At 47.7% G+C, this 15,703-nt stretch overlaps 1 protein-coding gene across 1 annotated transcript in view; it reads right to left on the bottom strand.

Moving 5' to 3' along the window:
- Nucleotides 1–15,669, bottom strand: part of LOC137525872 (protein mono-ADP-ribosyltransferase PARP15-like) — an 83,822-nt gene extending 68,153 nt beyond the window's left edge. The window contains exon 1 of the mRNA XM_068247085.1: nucleotides 15,591–15,669. The gene's annotated coding sequence lies outside the window, so the exon portion shown is untranslated. The remainder of the gene's footprint in view (nucleotides 1–15,590) is intronic.
- Between the last annotated feature and the right edge of the window lie 34 nt (nucleotides 15,670–15,703).

Below are 15,703 nucleotides of genomic sequence, written 5' to 3'. Positions count from 1 at the left end.
CTGCTAAAATCGTAATTGTAGTAATTTCGCGAAATTTCGGAAATTCGTAATTAGGTCATTACGCTCATCCCTAGTGGATGCAGGCACCTGCTGCTGCCTCTGTGCTGGCTGCTGGACAGTGGGGGTGGAAGGCTGGGGGAAGGCTTCCTCCAAGCGCTCAACAAGGGCCTGCTGCAAGCTCCTTATTTGTTGCGCTGGGTCTCCTCCTGCAGGCGGCAGGAACTGGCTCAACTTCCCCTTGAGGCGTGGGTCCAACATCATGCTGATCCAGATGTCCTCCCTCTGCTTCATCTGGATCACCCTGGGGTCCCTGCGCAGGCACGTCAGCATGTGCGCTGCCATTGGGAAGAGGCGGGCCACGTCTGCTGGCACATCGACGTCAGTGCTGTCCTCATCCTCCTCCTCTGCCGCCTCATCCTCTCTCCACCCCCGCACCAACTCAGCTGCGCTGTGCTGATCCCCCTCATCAGCAGCCAGGTCAGGGACCTCCACCAAGTCCTCCTCCTCCTCAGAGGTGGACTGCGCAGCTGGTTGCCGCTCCTGCTGGTCCAAGGCTGCCGCTCCCTGTTCCAGCAAAGCATCGAGGGCCCTGTTCAGCAGAGAAACCAGGGGCACCCACTCGCAGACCATAGCATGGTCCCTGCTCACCATGTTTGTGGCCTGCAGGAAGGGAGCCAGCACTAAGCACACCTGCTGCATGTGCCTCCAGTCATCATCGGGGACGATGGACAGGATGTTGCTGGTCTTGTCCCTTCTCTGAGCTGCGGAAACAGTGGCCAGGGCAAGGTACTGTTTGACAGCGTGCCTCTGTTCAACCAGACGCTCCAACATCGCCAGGGTGGAGTTCCAGCGAGTCGGAACGTCAAGGATCAGCCGATGGCGTGGCAGATCCAGCTCCTTTTGCACGTCTTCCAGGCTCGCACAGGCTGCAGCCGAGCGCCGGAAGTGACGCACAACATTCCTTGCCGTTTCCAGCAGTTCGCCCATCCCCTGGTAGGTGCGCAGGAACTTCTGCACCACCAGGTTCAGCACGTGGGCAAGACAGGGGATGTGGGTCAGGTTTCCCCTGTCTATTGCGGCAACCAGATTGGCCCCATTGTCGGCCACCACCTCTCCGACTCTGAGGCCTCTGGGGGTCAGCCAAATCCTCTCCTGCTCCTGGAGTTTGGCCAACACATGGGTTGCCGTCAGCTTGGTCTTCCCAAGGCTGACCAAGTGCAGCAGCGCTTGGCAGTGGCGGGCCTTCACGCTGCTGCTGAGGCGGGGGGTTTGGCCAGGTGTGCCGGAGGATGGCAGAGGATCGGAGGAACCTGCTGCAGTTCCCCTGACCCTGCGGGGTGGCACCACCCACTGTGTTGCTGCTGCTGCTGTGCCCGCTGCTGCTCTCCCATCCTCACCCCCTTCCACCAAGCTGACCCAGTGGACAGTGAAGGACAGGTAGCGGCCTGTCCCGAAGCGGCTGCTCCAGGAGTCCATGGTGACGTGGACCCTTTCACCAACCGCGTGCTCCAGCCCTCGCTCCACATTGGCCATCACAAAGCGGTGCAGTGCAGGAATGGCCTTGCGGGCAAAGAAGTGTCTGCTGGGGAGCTGCCAGTCTGGGGCTGCGCAAGCAAGCAGCGCACGAATGTCGCTCCCCTCCTGCACGAGCGTGTACGGCAGGAGTTGGGAGCACATGGCCCGTGCCAGCAAGCCGTTCAGCTGCCGCACGCGACGGCTGCTGGGAGGCAGAGCCCTAACCACCCCCTGGAAGGACTCGCTCAAAAGGCTCTGGCGTGGCCTTTTGCTGACACGGGAATCAGCAGACACAGCAGAGGAGGCCACTGAGGACTGGCTGCCAGAACAGGCCTCAGTGTCGGCGGCAGGAGTTGCAGAGGGGGGAGGAGCAGTGCGTTTCCGCACTCCTGCTGGTGCTGCTGGAGGAGCAGGAGGGCGGGTGGCTGCTGTTGCTGCTGCTGCTGCTGAAGGCTGTGCAGTGATGGGTGTGGTGCCACTGCCAGCAGCAGATGCCTTCAGCCTCTGGAACTCCTCATGCTGGCGGAAATGTTTAGCCGCAAGGTGGTTGATGAGCGAGCTGGTGCTGAACTTTAAGGGGTCTGCACCTCTGCTCAACTTCCGCTGACAGTGGTTGCAAGTGGCGTACTTGCTGTACACAGTGGGCATGGTGAAAAACCGCCAGATTGGTGACAGAAACTTCCCCCTACGGCATGGAAGCGCTGCTGCCTGTCTCCCTGTGGTGGTTGGGGGGGGGGCTTGGGTGCGGCTGGTGGTGGTACTGGCTGATGCTGCTGCTGCTGAGCCTGAGACACCAGCAGGCTGTGGGACGCTGCCAATGCTTGCAATGATGCGCCTCCTTGCAAGGCCCACAAGCGCATCCTCCTCCTCCTCCTCAGAGCTGCTGAGGACGACATCCCCTGGAGGTGGTGGCACCCAGTCTCTGTCTGTCACCGGGTCATCATCATCCTCCCCCTCCTGAAACATGTCCTGCTGGGATGAGGACCCCCCAAACTCCTCTCCTGATGCATGGATGGGCTGCTTGACTGTCGCCACAGTCTTGCTGTCCAATCCCTCATCCCCCAAAGTGCCCATCAGCATCTCCTCCTCAAGATCGCCAACAACAGCAGACAATTTACTCATGATGCCTGGGGTCAAAAGACTGCTGAATGACAGGTCGGCGAGTGACGGTGAACTGGCCTCCTCCCCAGACCCTGCTGGGCGGCTGCTGCGAACAGGGGTGGTGGTGGTGGTGGTGGTGAGGGTGGAGGCCTCGGATGCAGAGCTGATGGCGGGCTGCTCATCCTCCGTCATGAGTTGCACCACAGTGTCTGCATCCTTTTCCTCAATGGGACGTTTCCGACCCGGCTGGAGGAAAATGGGAGCAGGTGCTACACGCTGCTGCTGCTGTGTCTCTGCAGCGTGAGTTGCAGATGCTCCTGCTGGGCGGCGCCCAAGGCGTCCACGGCCAGTGGCTATGGGAGGAATGTTAGCCACTGACGCTGCTGCTGCGGAACTGTGCATGGTGGCGCGCCCGCGGCCGCGGCTTGCCACAATGCTGCTCCCTCTCCTCCTGATTCCCTTGCTGCCCTTCCCCTTGCCCAAACCGCGCTGGCTGCCACTTCCAGACATCTTAAATGTTTTGGGCGTATAGACAAAAGTTTTGTAAAAGGGCGGGTGAAAAGTGGGGTACTTTAATGGAGTGGGTTGGTTGGTGAGGTGACTGAGTGAGTGTCCCCTAGTACAGTAAGTAAGTAGTAACAGTCAGGAAGTACAACTAGCAGTTACAATAATCAGTAGTAATCACAAGTAAATTTAGTGTGTGTACACTCAGACAGTGAGTTCACGCACGCAGGAGCTAGTAGCCTATGGACAGTGACTGAGTGTCCTAGACTCCTAGTACAGTAAGAGTAAGTAGTAACAGTAAGTAGAACTAACTAATTACGATAATCAATCAGCGATCAGAAGGAAATGGAGTGTGGGTGTGTGTACACTCAGACAGTGAGTGCACGCACGCAGGAGCTAGTAGCCTATGAACACAGTGACTGAGTGTCCTAGACTCCTAGTACAGTAAGAGTAAGTAGTAACAGTAAGTAGAACTAACTAATTACAATAATCAATCAGCGATCAGAAGGAAATAGAGTGTGGGTGGTGTGTGTACACTCAGACAGTGAGTGCACGCACGCAGGAGCTAGTAGCCTATGGACAGTGACTGAGTGTCCTAGACTCCTAGTACAGTAAGAGTAAGTAGTAACAGTAAGTAGAACTAACTAATTACAATAATCAATCAGCGATCAGAAGGAAATAGAGTGTGGGTGGTGTGTGTACACTCAGACAGTGAGTGCACGCACGCAGGAGCTAGTAGCCTATGAACACAGTGACTGAGTGTCCTAGACCCCTAGTACAGTAAGAGTAAGTAGTAACAGTAAGTAGAACTAACTAATTACGATAATCAATCAGCGATCAGAAGGAAATAGAGTGTGTGTTGTGTGTGTACACTCAGACAGTGAGTGCACGCACGCAGGAGCTAGTAGCCTATGAACACAGTGACTGAGTGTCCTAGACTCCTAGTACAGTAAGAGTAAGTAGTAACAGTAAGTACAACTAACTAATTACGATAATCAATCAGCGATCAGAAGGAAATGGAGTGTGGGTGTGTGTACACTCAGACAGTGAGTGCACGCACGCAGGAGCTAGTAGCCTATGGACAGTGACTGAGTGTCCTAGACTCCTAGTACAGTAAGAGTAAGTAGTAACAGTAAGTAGAACTAACTAATTACGATAATCAATCAGCGATCAGAAGGAAATAGAGTGTGTGTTGTGTGTGTACACTCAGACAGTGAGTGCAGTGCGCACACGCAGGAGCTAGTAGCCTATATGAACAGTGACAGTGAGTGTCCCTACGGGTACAGTAAGAGTAAGTAGTAAGTAAGTACAACTAACTAACAATAATCTATCAGTAATCAGAAGGAAATAGAGTGTGTGTACACACAGACAGTGAGTGAGTGCACACACGCAGGAGCTAGCTAGTAGCCTATAAACAGTGACAGTCAGTGAGTGTCCTACTCCTAGTACAGTATAACTACAATACTATTAGTAAAGGACAGCAGAAATACTGGTATAGATGAGAGAAATAAACAGAGGACAGCTGCCCACAGAGGCAAGGCCCCCCTGAGGCCTAAACCTGTAAGCTTGCAGCAGCTGCCTGTCTCTAATGTAACACACAAGCTACTAACTAAAATACAATGTCTATCTAACTAACAACAATATAGGTGTATATGGCAGGTGTAGGTGAGCAAAAATGCTAGGTAAATGATCACAATAGAGCACTTGCTAAGCCAAAGCACAAAGGAGCAACTCTCTCTCTGTACAAGTCTCAGGCAAGCATGGAGAAACGGAACATGGCGGCCGCTATTTATAGGGTAGGGGCTGGCCAGGGTCCCCCTCTGTGATTGGCTGCCGTCAGAGGGCCTGGGAGCCCTCTGATTGGCTCTAAGGACATCAATCTGGGCTATGACGCTATTCGAGCTCGGTACCGAGCTCGAATAGCGCCGGGTTGCTCGAATAGCTCGAATAGTGAATGGGCTATTCGAGTGTACTCGGATAGCCCATTCGAATAGCTCCAGCTATTCGGAGCTCGAATACCGAGCTCGAATAGCTGAAAAAGAGCTCGAATATTCGAGCTACTCGAATATTCGAGCTCTGCTGAGCACCACTGCACACTACTCCTCCATACCTCCTCCTGCTGCTGCTGCTGCTGTCTGTCTGTGTTTCCCACTGCCAGGGTACACAGATGATTTACCTTCTGCTGCCACTCTGCCACCAGCTATTACGTCAAACAATAGCTGCTCGCCTACTCCTCCATTCCTCCTCCTGCTGCTGCTGTCTGTCTTTGTTTCCCACTGCCAGGGTACACAGAATTACCTTCTGCTGCCACTCTGCCACCAGCTATTACGTCAAACAATAGCTATATTGGTTGCAAAACCAAAACCAAACAAACCATTAAAAAAAAAAAAAAAGGTTTAATTTTTCTGAGGTGCCCGGGTTGAAAACTGTGTTGTCCCAGTTGTGTATTGGACACAATGTGGGCTGCACGACCGCTGTCTGGGACCTCCTGTTGTGTTTATTTACAGCCCTGGTATCACCGCTAGGTACCAGGGCTATTATGTCACGGCGAGCTGCCTGCCTCATTGACTGCCTGCTGCCACACACTCATCCTCCTCCTCCTGCTGCTGAATTTACCTCCTGCTGTCTTTGTGTTTCCACTGCCAGGGAGCACATACAATGGCGCTTCCAACATGCGTGCGCCCACCAGCTATTTGTTACGTTAAAAAATAGCTGCATTTCTTTAAAAAAAAAATTGAAAAGAGAAATACGTGAAGAAGAAGAAGACGATATTGAAAAAGAAGACGAAGACGAAGACGAAGAAATAGAAGAAGAAGATCGAGAAGAAGAAGAAGAAAGATAAAGAAGAAGAAGAAGTATATACAGTAACACTACTGAACAAAATTAAGGACACAACTTCTCTTTCCACATTTTTTTTTAAAGGAACATCCCCACATAATCACTTGCTGTTGTTACTTGGAAAAAAAGATGTTTCTTGCATCATTCACCCTCAAAACAAGTGTTGGAAGCTATTTAAGGCCAATTCGAATAGTCAGCTCGAATAGTGAGCTCGAATACCGACTCGAATAGTGAGCTCGAAGTCCGAGGTCGAATCGAATAGTAAAAATTATTCGACTCGAATATTCGACTGACCTCGAATAATTTACTATTCGAATTCGACCAAACTCGAATTTTAAAAAGGGGTATTTGAGCATCACTACACACAGCTCCCCCTTCACTGCACTGACTTCCTTTCTAGGGACACCTGAAGTCCTGGCTATTCTGGGGACATCTATACACCTGGCTACATATACTGGGGCACCTATAGACCTGGATACCTATTCTGGGGTACCTATAGACCTGGCTACCTATACTGGGGACACCTATAGACCTGGCTACCTATACTGGGGACACCTATAGACCTGGCTATACTGGGGGACACCTATACACCCGTCTACGTATACTGGTGACACCTATAGACCTGGCTACCTCTTCTGGGGAAACATAGACCTGGCTATATATACTGGGGACACCTATAGACCTGGCTATATATACTGGGGACACCTATAGACCTGGCTACCTATTCTGAGGACACCTATAGACCTGGCTAACTATGCTGTTGACACCTATAGATCTGGCTACCTATACCAGGAACACCTATAGACCTGGTTACTTCAACTGGAGATACCTATAGACCTGGTTACCTATTCTGGGGGCACCTATTTTTTTGGGGAACTGCTGCCAGATTAATTGTATTCTTGGGGAACCTCTGCTGCCAGATTATGTTTATGTTGGGGAACCGCTGCCAGATTGTGTATGTTGGAGGAACTGCTGCTTCCAGATAATGTGTATCTTGGGGGAACCACTGCTGCCAGATTACATGTATTTTGGGTGATGCCCTGCCAGATTATGCATATTTTGGCGGAACCACTGCTATATTATCTGTATTTTGGAGGAACCTCTGCCAAATTGCACAGATTTTTGGTGAAATGCTGTCAGATTACATGTATTTTGGGGGGGAAACACTATGGCAGAGCTCAAACTTCTCTGGCAGACCTTCTACACCACTGCTATTATGCATGTATATTTGGCCCCACCCATGACCACTCCCACATTCTGTTGCGTGAGTGACCACACTTTTTTTTTTTGCGCGGTGCAGAGGTTTTTATCGGTATAAAATATCTGTTGTCAGTAATTATATCTTTGTAAAAAATAATGTGAAAGGTTGGCAACACTGGTACGGGGCCCAATCTATTACCGAGGGCCCCATGACTTGTCAGTCTGCCCCTGGTTATGCCACTTCTGCAAATGCTTGTCAGCACTGTTCCTGCTTAGGAATCCCATCAGTGCATAGACATCATTTTGGAGCCATATACCAACCAAAAGAACTGTGCAGGTTGCTTCAGTACCAGTCATTTATTAATTGTAACTCAGAATGGGTAGTATATATGGTCACCTGCCCCTGTGGCCTTATGTATATAGGGATGACAGAAAGAGCCTTGAAGGCACGTATATTGGAGCACATGGGCAACATTGTAAATAAAAATATGGACACAACGTTGGGCAGGCACTATGCAGAACAGCATGGTTCAAGATTGCAGGGTACGCTTTTTAAGGGGATTTATAGATTGAAGATTTCTGGGAGACGGGGGGATTGGAGGAATGAACTCCTCTGTAAAGAAAGTATGTGGATTTTCAAACTGCAGACTTTATCCCCATGTGGCCTCAACAATGAATTTAGTCTTAAACCCTATCTGAAAAAGGTTGCATGCATACTCCTGAGATGTCTCTGACCATAGAAATAGGTGTGCTTGTACCGTTTGTGCGTATGAGATAGTTGCATGTGGTGAATATGAATTGCCTTCTGTCAAAGGGAGTGAGGAAAAAATGAGAAAAAAACTGTCATGCATTGCTTTGCTTTCTTGTTCTCCTTTCTGTCCCTTTGTTGCTGTCTCAAAAAAATGTTAAAAGACTTGGGACTCTGTAGTCAAAAAAGTCTCGTCTACATTGACTAGCCAAGAGTGGAATATTATATCTTAAGTGTATACACTCATAGAAACGCCTGGACCCAATGATATGCCTCTCCCTCCCTCCCAAGAATATCCGAATGTGCTGTACGGAATTCCGACAATGAGGCTGCCTGACACGTAATAGAGAGAAGTGGAGCTAACATGGGGAGGGGACTATAAGAAAGGACTGTAGGACGCCTTAATGGACATCCTGACGAATCGCCCAGTTTAGGGGCGGGAAACGCGTAGATGGGCGGAGCCTGTGCGTCCATGTGACTTACTCCACACTCTGCATGCCGACCTAATTGGTGGAAGTTCCGTTGGCGTCCGTGTGATCTGCATGACCCAAACGTATGGGAGAGGGTGTATTGCCTGACTGCTGGAGTGCTGCTTATGCACCGGCATACACGGAAACATATGCGGAATTCCGTTCCGAATACCCAAACCCCAGTGGCAAGTCGCTGACAGAGTGGGTACCCACTGAAGGAACCATACGACGGAGGTGGTGAGACTATCAGCGCTATTGCATGTGCATGGCTTGTAGCTGCTGCTGTACCAATTATGGGACTATCTCTGTGAGAAGTACAGGATTGCAATATATGTGCTGTCTTTCGCTGTCATACAGTTGGATCCCTCTGCTCCCTATGGGCTGCCTTAAATCCGGTTAAGCAACTGCCATTGAATTATAGTGCTTTCAAGTGCGTTTGTGGGCGCCATGGCTGCAAGTATGTGTGGAGGAATGTATGAACTGCCTGCTTAGATTAGAAGGTTATCGGTCAGAGTCGTGTTCATTATTATTGTGCTGCACAGATGCTCCAGCAAGGTTTTAAAGTGTTTTAGATAGCTGATTTTTGCATGTAGTCAAGCCTTTTTGTACAGTGTCATAATAAATGGTTTACCTGACAACACATTGAGAACCCTAGCCTTATATGTATTTTTCTCAAGTTCAACAAATTAGGGTAATGTGTCGCATAACAAGGCGAGTATTGGGAGACCGAAATTTAGTGTATCATATGTTCATAAATGATTTGGTGTAGCCCTTTCTTTTTTGTGCCCCTGGTTATGCCACTGCTGCAAATGCTTGTCAGCACTGTTCCTGCTTAGGAATCCCATCAGTGCATAGACATCATTTTGGAGCCATATACCAACCAAAAGAACTGTGCAGGTTGCTTCAGTACCATAATAAAGAGAACCACTAACCCTAAGGTTTTGCTGAGCAACATAGCTTGGACTTGGCAGCAAGGGACTGAGACTGAATAGGAATTGAAGTTGCTCAGTAGACCGGTCCTTATGCAAGCCCAAATACCTCAGCATATGGTACTGTGTTCAAAAGTGTTGTATCGAAAAGTGGTTAATGATTGTAAAAACATAAGATCTGTTGTAGCTCCATTTTATTTTTGAAAGTGTTTAAAGTAACCTGACCTTTTATCCCGCAGCTTTTATCGGTGCACCGGCTGTGAAGAGGAGAAGATGGTATTTTTGACCTGTGATGTGCAAGGGAAATTTAAATTTGTGTTAAAAGTGTTACTGGTTGAGGAAGTTACCAGTGTCCATTAAGGTCACAAATAAATCCTTGATATTCACGTATGAGTCAGTGCTTTGTGGATTCCTCTCAGCCGGGGCTGAACGCCAAGGATAAATTGGGTTACAAAATCCCTCCCACGGGAAACTGAGGACAACAGGAAACTGAGGACCTCACAGTGAGCACCGCTGTCAATCCGATCCACGTTGTCCATGGTGTACTGCAGAGGCGTAGCTAGGCTTTTCAAAGACAGTTTTTGCGCCCCTCTCTGGACAAAGAGGGCATGGCCACGCATCAGAATGTGGTCATGGGTGGAGCCAAATGTACAAATGCTGTTTAGATAGCCAGATGTGCCTCCCTTTCCTTCATTTAGATAGCCAGATCAGATGTGCCTCCCTTCCCCCCTATAGTTAGCCAGATGTGCCTCCCTTTGTTCTACTGCTAACACTTCTGCACTCCACTGCGGAGGGCGGTAGAGAAGCAGGGGCACTTCGAGCAGCCAGGGAGCTGCCATGCTCCGCCCCCTTACAGTGCTGTGCCCCGGGACATGTGCCCCCCCTTGCCCACCCACAGCTACACCTCTGGTGCACTGCACAGTAGTTCTGCGCCCGTGCAATACACTGCGGACAACATGGGCTTGATTGACATCGGCGCTTGCGCATGTGCAGTAGAGACGACCTCGAGGTCGCCCTCTGCACCGGCGGAAACCGCGGGCCGAAGGCTGAATGCAGAGCTACGGCGTGGGACATGTCAGCTGCAAGGGGCAATGTAATTTTTTTTATGGGGGACCGTTGCCTAATGTAGTTTATTTATGGGGGACACTGCCTAATGTAATTTATGGGGAACGCTGCCTAATGTAATTTATGGGGGACGCTGCCTAATGTGATTTATGGGGAACGCTGCCTAATGTGATTTATGGGGAAGCTGCCAGTCAAAATGCATTTTGTGTGAATCTGCTGCCAATCTGGTTGCATTTTGTGGGGAAATCTGCTATCAATCTAATTGCATCTAAAGATGCGCTTGCTCTCTCTGCCCATGAAATAGATAACGATCCCATAGAATGTGCTGGGACCTTATGTGGAAACGAGTCCCCGATTCCTTGTATGCCAACACAATAGAAAGGCCTCTAGAGAGGCCACGGCTTTAGAAATTAAAGGTATAGCCTGAAGAATAGTTTCATGAGATTGTTTATGTTGTTCTTGGTTGAAGGACATCTAAGCTAGCTGAACAGTCATAGCTGATAACACATGATGTTTTGGGAACAGGCCTTCTAAAAAATATAAAACAAGGGGTTTTCCCAAATAGTTAAACATGATGAAATGCTGATATCTGCCGGTTGAAGTTATTATATTTATTCATAAAAGAAAGGCAAATATATAGAACATGATTTTATATTAAATTTTAATGTGCAGTTATATCTTATAAGATTAATGGTTTTAGGAAGAATTAAATAATAAGTTTTATATTTAAATGATTATATTAGAAGCCCTGTGTATTTAAATAAGCATTACATTACTATATCTGTAATTCACAGATTGTTTGGGTCAACATGCCCCATTTCTTGTTTGGGAAAGAACACACATTCCAAACTAATTAACATTATCAGAAATGCGTCCTAAATGACATTGTTTAATGTTTTTGGAAGTCCAATGTCTGGGTCAAAAAAGTCAACCAGCAGATAAGATGGCTGGTGACGTCCATTTTTAATTAACTGCATCACAAATGACCTAATCAGAATGTGTAAACATGGCAAAACTATGTTAATTCTCACAAGATAATATAATTAAGGAATTTATAAACAATAATATTATGAATTAGGTATTCAAAACATGATAAAGCATAGACGCATGGAAGCTTTAGCCAATCAGAACCTGGGATTCAGGGAAATTCCAGATTAGGCAGCCATATTGCATTCAATTTCTATAAAAGTAGGAGCTGAAAGCTCATAGTTTGCAGAAGCCCAACAATCTCCTGAGAAGACACATGAGGCAGAAGCTACCTTCCCACAAGTGGTTCTAGATGCTGAAGAGATGACAGAAGGGGTCATATGCTTAATATTCTGGTGATTTACTTTATTCATTTTTCAGCATTAAGTTCTATTAAGATGTTAGCAAGAAGTTATTTTTTTATGTTATTTCTTTAAGAAGATTACTACAAGTTTTATACAGCTACTAGATACACAGCTATTGATACAGATGAGACTACTTTTGATCTTATTCTATATAATACAACTGTTCTTTTTTTAATGTACTTAGAAGATTGATGATCGCTTGGCTATAAAGGCCATGATGAGATGGAATACTGTTAGAAGGAAACACTACTTGGAACTGTTCATATCTTGTATATATGCTGTATGATAAGCAAATACAATTATTTATATAAAATCATATACTGAGTGCTCTCATTCATTTCAAGGTATACCGTCAATCTATAATTACTGTTATAGAGGGTTCAGACCCCGCTATGCCAGATTTATATGATAGCAACACTTTAAGGGCTGGTCCTTTACTGAGTTAGCAATCATGAAAAAGGCAAGAACCGCTCAGGTTTTTGACAATGGACCATGCATAATGGCCGATTCACACTGGCACTCACACAACGTTTACTGTTGGATGCAGCACTCATCACTTTCCGATGTTTACCATCATTTGTGTGAACATTGTTTTTATCCCTAATTTTCCTGCAAGATGCTTTCACGTTTCAGTGTCAAGAAGGATCCATTTCCACAGGCAGTTGAATTGTGTGCTCAGCAGGCAGTTGCCAGGCAGTAGCAAGCAGTTGCTAGGCGGCAGCGAGCATTTGTGAGAGTTTGAGAGGCTTTTCACTTCCTATCAACTGCTCATTGAAAGGGCCCTTTACTGCGGCATCCCCCCGCAGGGTTGAAAACAGACAATCACCTGAAATATGCTAAAAAGAAGCCACTGAAAGATGCAAAATGCTTTTCTGCACACTCGCACAAAAGGATTTAACCAGGGATGCTCAAATCCAATCCGGATAGTAGCTATCTGGATTTCTCCCAGTAAACGTGGGCGGGGAGTTTAATCTTACCTATCATGACGTCTTTTTTGTCCGTTCCTCGGCGCCTCCTACAATTCGGTCCAATCCGGCGTCACGTGACTATACACTTCCTCCTTCAACCCAGGAGGAAGTGTTTTTAGCCACGTGACGCCAGATTGGAGCGCATCGTGGGAGGTGCCGAGGGACGGATGAAGAAGACGTCATGATAGGTAAGATTAACCCCCCCCCCCCCCCCCCCGCCCAGGTTTACTAAGAGAAATCCGGATAGCTACTATCCGGATTGGATTTGAGCAGCCCTACATTTAATCAGACAGCACCAGAAGCCCATATGAACCGGCCCTAAAAGCCATAAATAACTTATCCCTGTAATGCAGAATACATACCCAGCACCCTGTGTGATCCCAAGAGCATCTGGCTGCTATGAGCATCTTGCTTTATAACTTCCTTCAATGAATAACCAATCAAATGCTCTTCCTGTCAGCTTGGATTGGCCCAAATCCTATCTGCTCCTGCAGAATGCGGATTTTCCGCCCCTGGCTCCTCTTTGTCTTCCGGGCCTCTTCCTCAATCCTCCTCACCTGGCCCCTCAGCCTCACATACGATTCCTTGTATGCCAACACAATAGAAAGGCCTCTAGAAAGGCCACGGCTTTAGAAATTAAAAAGTATAGCCTGAAGAATAGTTTCATGAGGAACCCCCTTAAAGTGAACCTAAAGTCACCCCAAAAAAATGAGATGAACTCACCTGGGGCTTCCCTCAGCCCCCTGCAGACGATCGGTGCCCTCGCAGCTCCGCTCCCATGGCCCAGGACCCGCCAGCGAGCACTTCCGGTTTGGCCTTCACCGGCCGACAGGCATGGGAACGCGAGTGATTGTTCCAGGAGGCCGCAATAGCAGCATAGGGGGCGATATACAGGCTGGGAACGCGAACAATCACTCGCGTTCCCATGCCTGTTAGCCGGTGACGGCCAAACTGGAAGTGTTCGCCGGCGGGTCCTGGGCCATCGGAGCGGGGCTGCGAGGGCACCGATAGTCTGCAGGGGCTGAGGGAAGCCCCAGGTGAGTTCATCTCATTTTTTTGGGGTGACTTTAGGTTCACTTTAACTAGATCTTCCTCTACAGCCTCAACTCAGGACATAAGATTGCGTGCTACACAAATAGAAGACATTTCTGGTTTAAAACAGAACATAGTAGCTTCCCAAGCTCTTTTAATCAGGACATCAGACTTCTTATCCATGGGATCTTTCAACAGACCTGTGTCCTAATGGCTCAAGGAGCTTCATCCGACTCTGCGAATGGAAAAAGTCATTTAACAGAGTTTGGGATAAATGGTCTACGTTCTGGATCTTTCCACTGATCAGTAAAAATCTCAGTGAAGAATGAACTGGAGAAGACCTGCATGGCTACACCTTCAGAACATTATAGATCTTATCTTGTACCGAAAGTACAGGCTCTGTAAATTGTATGCCTTCATTCTCATATATTGCCCTAAGCAATTCAGGTGTGTCTTCTGCAGAAAAAAGATATTAAAGAGATTTAGAAGTAGAAGGCTCCTCATCCTGAACAGTATCCTCTCTCTGCTCGCCTTCCTCTAAGGATTCATGCTCAGATATCCTCCCCTTCCTCTGGACTCAGTATCAGGCAGGGGCGTAACTAGAAGTCACTGGGGATCCACCCCCCCACACCCCCCACCCCCAGCTCGCTTTCTGCACAGGTAAACTGAGAACCAATGTTAATCAATTGGCTAGTGCACACTTGAAAGTGTTTTCCCCATGCAGATAAAAACAGACAGCAGTGAAGCACTGCACACACTTTTTCTATCAATTACATTAGCTTCTGTTATAAAACGTGTTTTTTCACATGTACAGGCACACATGGTGTGCAGAAACGGATCAGTGAATAATGGCGCACAGCGCCTATGCATAAAATTGGCGCCGCATTAAAAAGATACGCTTATCACCAATTATGGTTAGTACTGCATAATAATGGCGCACAGGGAAAAAAGAAGAAAAACAGCACACACTAACGTTATTTATCAATAGCGCCGTTCATATGCCAAACAGCAGACGTTATTGTGCACAGTAACGTTACTTATCAATAGCGCCCTACATAAGCCAAACTGCAGAAGTTATTTAACTGCAAAACGGTAAGTGGATTTAATGTAACCCTGTCAAGGTTAGGGTTAGGCACCGCCAGGGGGGTCGTTAGTGTTAGGCACTAGAGATGGCCTGAAAGGTTCGCATGCGAACGGTTCCAGGCAAACTTTCGGTGGTTCGCGATCGCCAGTGAACGCAAACTTTTGCGGAAGTTCGATTCGCCCCCATACTGCGTGTGTGTCCACCTTTAGACAGATTCAGGGCAAGGAGAGGCAGTTTAAAAAAAAAATGCTGCGATTTTCGCGTACGTGAAAACGAAATCCCAGTAATTTTTCTACAAATTTTACCGCGGTTTTAATGAAAGTGAATGGGAGCGATTTTAAAAAACCCTAGTCAATCGCAAAATGCTCAGAAAAGCGCTTCTAGTGTTAATGGGCCCTGAGGGCTCGTTCAGACCAGAGGCATTTTTGGCCAAATTTAAGCGCAGACTTTTTTCAAAGACACCCTGAAAGTGGCTACACCATGCTTCTGTATGAGAAAGTTCACATCTGAGCGGTTTGTTTCCGATCCGCTCAGAAAAGCGCTGCATGGGCCATTTTTGAGGCGATGTTGCCTCAATGGAAGGTATAGGAAAAACTCAAACGCTCACAAAATCGCATTGTGAAGCGATTGCATTTGTGTTTTTAAGAATAAATACGTTGTATTTATTCTTTTCCGGATCAAAGAGTTCACTTCCTGACTGACGTCAGGAAGTGAAAAAAAAAAACGCAATCGCTTGGCAAAACCGCTTAGAAAAGCGGTTCACAATAAAACAGCACGCAGGTAATCGCCGGAAACCAAAACTCACCCAACACGGACGGACACGGGAATGGAACGCAACGTGAACAAGGCCTGGGGCCTCTTTTCCACAAACTGTTGAGCTGTGTGCTCAGCAAGCAGTTGCCAGGCAGCAGGGAGCAG

The sequence above is a fragment of the Hyperolius riggenbachi genome, chromosome 7 (assembly GCF_040937935.1).
Source record: "Hyperolius riggenbachi isolate aHypRig1 chromosome 7, aHypRig1.pri, whole genome shotgun sequence".
Taxonomy (NCBI): domain Eukaryota; kingdom Metazoa; phylum Chordata; class Amphibia; order Anura; family Hyperoliidae; genus Hyperolius; species Hyperolius riggenbachi.
This window is presented reverse-complemented; position numbering and strand designations above follow the sequence as displayed.